The 10262-nt window shown below is 40.3% G+C and overlaps 1 non-coding gene across 1 annotated transcript; it reads right to left on the reverse strand.

Moving 5' to 3' along the window:
- Positions 1-1260: 1260 nt before the first annotated feature.
- On the reverse strand, positions 1261-1367 carry LOC113834103. Its single transcript, XR_003482403.1, has one exon. It is a non-coding gene; the product is annotated as a U6 spliceosomal RNA (small nuclear RNA).
- Positions 1368-10262: the final 8895 nt, after the last annotated feature.

Here is a 10262-nt window from a genome sequence, read left to right on the forward strand (position 1 = left end):
GAGCTAGTTTGCCCATCTTGTAGTTAGCAATTGTTCATGCAGTTTCCCTGATGTGTACTGAGGACTGTTGATCTGTTTGCTCCTCTTTCTATGTCTGTTAATAGGCATTTCTTTAACATGGCACTATCCCATTCAAAGGGTGCAGAAATGACAGAGGTGACCCTCCTATTCAGTTTCTGGGCTAAACCAAGGCCATGTACTTTACCACAAGTGCACCCAGGGGTAAAGGAGGCTGAGAGGTCCTCAACCCACCCCCAGGCTGCGGGGGTTCAGCAGCACTTTTTTATTATGTTTGTAGCATTAAGTTTGAAAGATGAAATTGACAGTGCCAGGTAACTCTTAATTGGCTGGCTGACTGGCATTTGACAATGGTATGTTGGACTAATGTGTACTGATGCCTTTTTGTGGATTATTTGCCTTATCCTATTCTCAACTTCCTGCCCTCCCCCCACCTGTAACTGGAATTAACTCTTCACTCCTCCTGTTTCCTCTCCCCCTGCCACTTCTTCTACTCCCTTCTCCTGTCCTTGCTTTATTCCTAGGCTTTCGCTGGCTCCTCTCCTCCATCTGGTCCCTTGTCCTCTGCCTGCCTTCTCCCGCTCCTCATGCCCTTCCTTCCAAGTCCTCTGCTCAGGTCCATGTGATCAGGGAACATGGAGCATGGATCTTCACCTATGCTGTCTTCCCCAAAAATGTGCATGCTAGTGCAACAGCAGCCAGTGCACTGCTTGTTTTACCCTGACATCCTGAATAAAGTCAGGCTCAGGACTTCAAAGAGGGGCTCAGCTGCTGCCTGTGCATTTCACTTTTGTTCAGTTTTGTAATTTCATTTCGTTTTTCTTCATAGAACACTTGCTAAAGCAGTTAAGGAGGGAAATATCTGACTTGTGAGTATGTAACCAGAAGACCAAACCAGGAACAAAGGATGCAAGACAAGGACAGTGCTCTGAACCCTTCCTGTGCAACAATTTCTTCAAAGATCTTAGCCTTGAAGAGGAGAAATGATGCTCAAAAGGCAAGGTAACACAAATGGAATTTTGACTTTGAGAAACTAGGGTTAGGGTTAGGGTTAGTGTTAGACTCAGGGTTATCTTTATGGTTAGACTTTTGGTTAGGGTTACTCAGAGTTAGGGCTAGATTTAGGATTAGACTTAGGGCTAGAATCAGGGTTATGGTTAGACTCAGTGTTAGGGTTAGACTTGGGGTTATTATTTTTTTTCCTGAGTATGGAGTATTTTTTTCCATTCATTTATTTAGCTCAAAAATATGGAACGCTTCACTAATTTGCATGTCATCCTTGTGCAGGGGCCATGCTAATCTTCTCTGTATCGTTCCAATTTTAGTATATGTGCTGCCAAAGCGAGCACTAGACTTGGGGTTATAATCAGGGTTATAGTTAGACTCATGGCTAGACTCTGGCTTAAGGTTAGGGCCTAATAAATAAATAATTCCATGATATAGGATATCAAATAGTTAACTGGTGATCCATTTATTTAAATAAATAAATAATTAGATGAAAACCAGTCTTGCATAATTAACTCATGCTAGACTCGATAATATCGATTTTCATTAATAAATAAATAGATAATAAATAATCACATGGTGTCATATACTTAACTGCCACAAGATGGCACAAGACTCCACCATTTGTGGATTAGACAATTGCTATAAATAATTGGATGAGGTCCCAAAATTTGCTCCTGAGATGACTTATTCATCTATTTAAATGATTACATAACCAGGTAATCAGATGGTCTTGCATAATTAACTAATTCCAGACTCCATATTCATCTACTTTAATAAATACATAAATAACTAACCAATTCCATAATGAGATGATGTTGCATACTTGACTCCCACAAGGTGGAGCCAGACTCCACTTTCCTCGAATAGATCATGATCTATTTGAATAAGTATATAATCAATTAATTAATTAATTAGACTTCCAAACATCATCCAATCCCAGGAAGTGCCCCAGGGTTAGGGTTTGGGGGTGAGGCTTAGGGGATTAGGGAAGGGGGTTCGGGTTTGGAGTTCAGGGTTAGGGTTCAGTGTTTAGGTTTGGGGTTCGATTTCCAGATGCATGGTTTATGTTTGGGTTAGGGGGTTAGAAGATTAGGCTTGGGTGTTAGGTTTAGGCAGTTAGGTTTAGGGTGTAGGAGTTAGGGGTCAGAGGGTTAGGGGTTAGAGAGTTAGGGTCAGAGGGTTAGGGTTGGGGTGGGATTAGGGCTAGGGGTTAGGGTTAAAGGGTTAGGTTTAGGGTTAGGATTCAGGGTTCAGGGTTCAAGGTTAGGGTTAGAGGCTTAGGCTTAGGGTTAGGGTTAAAGTTTAGGGTTAGGGTTACCTTAGGGTTAGGGATTCAGGGTTCAGGAGGATGACCCAGGATTCAGGAGGATGATTCAGGATGAATGATTGAGGATGATTGATTGATTGAGAATGATTGATTAATTGAGGATGATTGACTGATTGAAGATGATTCAGGATGAGTGACTGATTGAGGACGATTCAGGATGAGTGATTTGTAACATGAGTTTTCTTTGGCCCAGCTAGGTCCCACTGCCCTTCTTTGTCCCAAAGAAACACACAGACACTCTATTAGTTATAAATACTCTTAGCCTTTGGCTAAGGTTTCTTATTTGCTAGTTCAGTCTTAATTATTCACCCATTTTTCTAATAATCCATGTGTTTCCATGGGGCCTTATCTTACCAGAGAAAAGGACCAAGCCTCTTACTCCCTTGGGGTCTACATCATGTCTGCTCAGTGTCTCCGCAGAGAAGAAAGAGAAGAGAGGAGAGCAATTTCCTATTTGTTCTTGCTTATATACTGTTACTGCCTGCTTTATCACTTCCTGGATCACATGGTGACTTCTCTTTACTACATTTCCCAGAATTCTTCTTGTCTCCTAGTCCTGCCTTTCTTGCTTCCCTATTGGCCAACAGTGTTTTATTCATCAACCAATAAGAGAAACATATGTACAGAAGCCTTCCCCCAGTGATTGATTGAGATGATCCAGGATGATTGATTGATTGAGGATGATTCAGGATCATGATTCAGGATGATTCAGGATCTAGGGGTTAGGAGTTAAGGGATTCTGGTTAGGGGTTTAGGGTTAGGGGGTGAGAAGTTAGGGTTAAGTGGTTTGGGTTAGGGTTAGGAGGTTTGGGTTAGGGTTAGGGGGTTCAGATTAGGGTTACAGGGTTAGGGATAGGGTTATGGTTATGGTTATGGTTGCTGTTAGGTTTAGGGGAAGGGATAGGGTTAAGGCTTAGGGGCTAGGGTTGGGGGTAGGAATAATGTTAGGGTTAGTATTAGGGTTACAGATAGGATTAGGGATAGTGTTAGGGTTAGGCTTAGGGTTAGGGATAAGGTTAGGGTTAGGAATAGGATTAAGGTTAGGGTTAGGGTTAGCATTGATAAAGTACAATTGAAGTCGAAGTGGCCTTTTTTTCTGAGAAAGAGAATGCATTTGTTTTAACTATACTCACTATTCTATTTTAACTAGAGTTGAGAGAGCTCTTGGCTCTCTTCCTAGAAAAGACAATGCGTTTCTTATCAGTGTAAGTAGTATTCTTTATACATTGCTCATTTCAGTGAAAGAGACTGTAGTGGGATATCCAACCCGGCAAAACACCTGTATGCTGACTCTGTCCATTTGGGCGTGGTCACAGGTGAGTACGTGTTGGCGAATGAGTTTAGGTCTTGGGGCTGGGCAGGTGGCTATCTCTTGCATTCAGTCAGGTCACAGGGAGCAGCCTGTGCAGATCCTTAGAGCAGGAACCTGTGGCGGCCATCTACTTCTTGTGTAACTGACTTCTCCCCATATTAAAGTATATTTAATATCTGAACCTAGTCCCTAGGTTCATTATCCATGGATCATTATCCATGCCTCCACATCTGATGCCCAACCCCCTGGACAGGCTTGGCTAGAGGAGAGTAGATAATCTGCCTGTTGGGCATCTGTGCTGCAATTTCGTTACATCTGCTGTGGCCCAGTGAGCGTTTGCAGGGGCTCACTCACACTAGCAGGCGCACCCACCTGCTTCCCTACTCCCCGCTGGCATGGTCTCCAGAGTGCCAGTTCCAAGGCCACCGGGGCTTCCCTGGTGGTGGTGGCAGCAGCTCAGCACCTGCAATTGGAAAAATGATTTGATCGACTGCGATCTGCTCCCCTGCTGCTGCGTGTATGCGAGTGCTTGCTAACACTACTGATTTGTTTGCTTAGTTCCTGGGGCTTGCTGGATCCGTGGGTCCCCGCGATTCGCGCGAGCCTCGCCTTTCTCCTTTTCTGACAAAAATCTCACTTGATTTGAATCTGCCGAAAGTTTTGCTTAGAATTTACAGAATCTAACAAATTAGAAACAATCCAAGTGGAGAGCATCTTGCCAGATGGCGGTACACCCACGCCACCTTCTGGGCAAACATAGTTACTACAAATTGAGACCTACAAGCGAAAAGAGCATTGAGATTAAAGAACACCGGGTTTCTACTGAAAGGTAGTACTGCATTATTTATATTTTAAGCTAGTAGTATTAAATAAGATTTACTACTCTATACTCATGGCAGATAATCTTACAATGCAGGACTTAGGGATCTTTTTGTTTCTTAAACGGATGGGATTTTAGAAGAGGATTATGGCCCACCTGGAATATACTTATCTTAATGATGGTAATTAGTTTCATAAACCATATAATATCCTTAAAAAAGGTTCGGGAATAGAGGGAAGAATCAGAAATTTATAGCAACCAGACAGATCTTACAGGCAAACAATGAGGACTTAGAAAAAAGGATTCAGAATATTGAAAATGGTAATGGAGAGCTGACAAACAGAATGCCAAATATGGTACATAAACATGACTACCTAACAGGAAAAATGTGTTCCATGTTTCATGATTCAACAAATAAAACAGAAGAAATGGGACATAACATTGAAATACTATCAGGGAAATTGTGTTCCATGTCCAATGATTCAATATACAGAATAGAAAAAATGGAACATTACATTGAAATACTTAGAGAAAAAATTTGTTCCATGTCTACAAATTTGACAACCACAATCACAATAGAAAAAAATGGAATATTACATTGAAATACTTACAGAAAAATCTTGTTCTATGTCTGATGATTTGACAAATAAAATATAAAGACTGGAATACTAACAGAAAGAATTTGTTCCATGTCTGAGATGAATGACAAGGTAGCAGATAGAACATTGTTTCTGGAAGGCTGTTTACATGTCATTCAGATAATATCTAGGGATGAGAATATTAAATATTTAGAATCATATATAAATTAAGAGAACATGAAACTGAGTGATTCAATGAAACTTTTAGAAACTTATATGGTCCAGGAAGTTCAAACACTCAGAGAAACAATGGTGAATAGATTACAGGCCTTAGAAGACCTTCAATCTGATACACTAGAAGCAGAGATACAAATAATAGGGTATGAAAAGATTTAATATTACCTTCACCTTTCAGAGTTAGGAAAGACCTACCTAAGGTCATTATGTCATCTCCTATGGCTTTCCCTGTGCCTGTTACTGAAGAACCAGAAAAAAATGTCAGCGAGAACCAGTAAGTATGATAGATTTAAAAGATATGAAGGAAGCAGTAGTCTCTTATGGCATGTACTCACCGTATGTGAGGAAATTAATAGAGTCATGGGCAAAGAGTGATAGGGTGACCATTAAGGATTGGGGCCAATTAATATTAGCTGTGCTTGAAAATCCATCTCAAATTGAATGAAGGGTTCTATGGAGGGGAGAAGCCAAAGCTATTGAATTTCAAGGCTTAAAGAAAGGTTATAAAGCTCCCCAAGATAAAATTCTTGGTGAGGGTCTTTATGCTGATCCAGAAACTCAAGCTGCGTATGATGAACACAGCTTGTCTCTATGTTGTGCAACAGCTTTGAATGCTTGGAATAAGGTTCATGAACCAGGGGAGAGAATTGAACCTTATACCAAGGTGTTGTGGGAACCGAGGGAATGTTATACCACATTTGTGCAAAGATTGTCTAGAGCAGTACAAATAGGTGTAGCATGTCCAGAAGCTAGGCAAATACTCATAGAATCTTTAGCTTATGAGAATGCAAATCCACAATGCAAAAAGGTGATTTGGCCTTTAAAGATCAGATCAGCACCGTTGGATGAATGGATCTTGCACACAAGCAACATTGATTATAACAATCATGACACTGAAGCTTAGGTAGAAGAAGTGATCTCCAAAGGTTTAAAAATACATCAAAATACCAGATATTTTATGGTGGTAGAATAGGACATCTAAAAAGAAATTGCAGACAAAACATTCCTAGAAATAATCCTTCTTCTAGGAATGACTCAAACAGAAGTCCTCAACCTTCTGGGTTATGTAAAAGAGGCAGCAAAGGCCAACACTGGACCAATGAATGTAGATAGACCAGGGACAAGCAAGAAAGCCAGTTATAATCAGGAAATTCCTTGGGGGGGGACTCTTGAAAGCCCCCATGTCGAAACTAGTTTGGTCATTCCCATTCTCTGTGGAGGACAATCCTCCTCCTCGGGACAATTAGAAAATCCAGTGTCTATTGTAAAAAATCATACTGCGCTGGATAATAGATTAGCTACAGAGGATGAATCGAACACACATGAGGGATCAAAAAATGTATATTTTGGCAAACTTCTATAGATGATCAATGACCTAAATTGAGTACAAATAAATAACATTATGCTAATGGGCTTGGTGGACACAGAGGCAGACATAACTATTATAACTCAAGAATTTTGGCCTCCAAGATGGCCCCTGCAATCCATAATTTACCATTATATGGATCAGTTCTCAGGGATTGGTAACCCTGTCTCAAGTACAACAAAGCACAAGATGGGTTGCGTGTATAGGGCCAGAAGGACAAAGACGAAGGCTGAGACCATATGTTTTTGATATAGCAATAAATCTATGGGGTCGTGATCTATTGTAGCAATGGAATACCCAGATTAACATTCCTCCAGTATTAAATAGGAACCATAAATACATTCATGACTGTAGAAAAAATATTGTAAAGCAATATATAAGACAGATGACAAATATTCAAGCTGTACATAAACAGAACACACGTGCCAAACTAACGGAAGAACCAAAAGCCCTACCTTTTAAGTGGCTAACAGATGAACCTGTCTGGGTAGGGCAATGACCTATGACTTCAGAGAAGCTAGAGTCTCTAGAAAAGCTGGTTCAGGAATAGCTAAATGCTGGACATATTGAGGAATCTACTAGCCCTTGGAATTCCCCTGTATTTGTTATTAAAAAGACATTTGGGAAATGGAGAATGCTCACAGACCTGAGAGCCATCAATAAAGTAATTCAGCCAATGGGCTGTCTACAGCCTGGAATGCCTTTGCCTTCTCTGATACCTAAATAATGGCCTATTATAGTTATTGATTTAAAAGATTGCTTCTTCACTATAACTTTACAAGAAAAAGATAGGGAAAAATTTGCTTTCACAGTGCATACTTACAACAATACTCAACCAGTCAAGAGATATCAATGGACGGTTTTACCACAGGGAATTTTAAAGTCTCACCCTGTGCCAATATTTTGTGCAAAAACCATTGGAAATAATTAGTAAACAGTTTCCACAATGCATAATTTACCATTATAAGGATGATATATTGTTGGCTGACTCTAAGGCAGAAATGTTAGAAAAAATGTTTGAGGAAGTAAAGGAAGTTTTACCTCGCTGGGGATTACAAATTGCCCCCAAAGAGTACAAAGAGGAAATTCTATCAATTACTTAGGATATAAAATAGGTCTATAGAAAATTAGACCACAAAAAGTACAGATTAGGAAAGATCAATACCAGACTCTCAATGATCTCCAAAAAATTATTAGGAGAGATTTCACAACTACAGACCAATTTTGGGGCTGAAGAGCATGATTTGAAAAACTTGAAAATGACCCTAAAAGGGGACAGGGATTTAAACAGTCCACAAATATTATCAGCTGAAGCTGAAAAGGAATTAGAATCGGTAGAAAAGACAATACTAGAAGCACATGTGGACTGTGTGGACACAAAGCTAGATTGTATTCTGGTTTTATTATCATCTAGAGAGTACCCTTCAGGGATTTTGATGCAGAGGGAAGATATATTAGAATGAACACTTCTACCACATAAACAGAATAAAAAACCAAAAACATACATTGAAAAGATTTCTGATTTGATTTTAAAAGGTAAATTAAGACTTTGTCAACTGACAGGAATGGACCTAACAGAAATTATAGTACCTTTAACTAATGAGGAAATTTCCTCCTTGTGGAAAGATAATGAATATTGGCAAAGAGCTTGTAGTAACTTTGGGAATGATTTGCAACAATTATCCCAAAAGTGAGAGAGTGAAATTCACAAAGAAAACTATTTGGATCTTTCCACACATTGTAAGAAAAACAACAATCTTTGAAGTCCCTACATTCTACACTGATACCAACAAATCAGGTAAGGCAGGATATAAATCAGGAGATATAAGTAAACTAGTTCAAAGCCCTTATAACTTTGTACAAAAGGCAAAATTGTATGCTAATCTCATGGTACTTATGGATTTTACAGAACTTCTCAATATAGTCACCAACTCTCAATATGCAGAGAGAGTCATCTTACACATTGAGACTGCTGAATTTATTCCTGGTGATACAGAATTAACTTCATTGTTTATACAATTACAAGAAACCATCAGGAATAGGACTGGTCATATTCTATATATATATATATATATATATATATATATATATATATATATATATATCAGATCAGATCCCATACAGGTCTGCCAGGTCCTCTAGCTCAAAGCAATGATGAAATTGATCATTTATTAATAGGAAGTATACTGGAAGCCTTGGAATTTAATAAAAAACACTATGTGAATACCAAAGTTTTGTTTTGTTTTTTTTTTTCCGAGACAGGGTTTCTCTGTGTAGCTTTGGAGCCTATCCCGGCACTCACTCTGGAGACCAGGCTGTCCTGGAACTCACAGAGATCTGCCTGCCTCTGCCTCCCGAGTGCTGGGATTAAAGATGTGTAACACCAACGCTCGGCCTTTTGGCTAAGATCAAGTGTAATACCAGTTTTTAAAAAGGAATTTTCCATCACTTGGCAACAAGCAAAAGAAATAATAATAAAAAATGTTCTACTTGTTCCTTCTATAGCCAAACTCCATTACCAGCAGGTAGTAACCCTAAAGGTATACATAGAAATGAAATCTGGCAAATGGATGTGTTTCACTTTGCAGAATTTGGAAAATTAAAATATGTGTATCATGCAATAGACACAGTCTTGCCTTGCTTTGCCATGTACATGCATTGCCTTGTCTTCCCTTTCAATGTGCACTCATAGCCTTGGCAAGCCTTGCTTTGCCATCCCGTGTGCAAGCATTACATTGCCCCATCTTTCCTTTCTTTGCCCCACCTTGCTTTGCTTGTCATGGGAATGCCTTGTGTTGTACCTGTTAATCTGGTCCATGATTTCCTATGCCTTCCCTTCCCTTCCCATGTGGATGCACTGCCTCTCCTTGCCTTTGCTTGTTATGTACATGCCTTGCCTAGCCTTACATTTCTATGGTCATTCCATGCCCTGCTGTGTCTTGTGAATACCTTGCCTTAGCAACGTTGTCAAGCATTTACCTCACCTTTCATCGCCTTGCCTTCACGGTCACAGGCTTGCCTTGCCTTGCCTTCCCACAGGCATGCATTGCTTATACTTGCCTTTCCTTGTCTTGCCTTCCATTTCCCTGGCATGCACATGCGTTGCTTTGCCTGGTCATGCTTCTGACCTGCGTTGTGCTGGCATTCACATGATTGCTTTGCCTTGCCTTGCAATTCACATGCCTTTCCTTGCCTTCCCATGCCAAGCAATGCTTTCCTTGCCATGCCTTGCCTTGTCTTGCCATGCTAATGACTTGCCTTGCCACCCCTTGCCATGCACAGTCATTGCCTTGCCCTGCGTCCCGTGTGCCTGCCTTACATTTCCTTACCTTGCCTTTCTGTGCAATGTGCCTGTCTTGCCTTTGTTTGTTTGTTTTAGTTTTTGCTTTTTGAGACATGGTTTCTCTGTATTGGTTTGGAGCCTATCCTAAAACTCACTCTATAGACCAGGCTGGCCTTGAACTCACAGAGATCCGCCTGTGTCTGCATCCTGAGTGATGGCCATGCCTTGTCTTGCCTTGCCTTTCAATGTGCATGTTTTACCTTCATTTCTTGCATTATCCATGTGCATTCCATGCCTGGCATTGTCTTGCCAT

Source organism: Cricetulus griseus, chromosome 2 (genome assembly GCF_003668045.3).
Source record: "Cricetulus griseus strain 17A/GY chromosome 2, alternate assembly CriGri-PICRH-1.0, whole genome shotgun sequence".
NCBI lineage: Eukaryota > Metazoa > Chordata > Mammalia > Rodentia > Cricetidae > Cricetulus > Cricetulus griseus.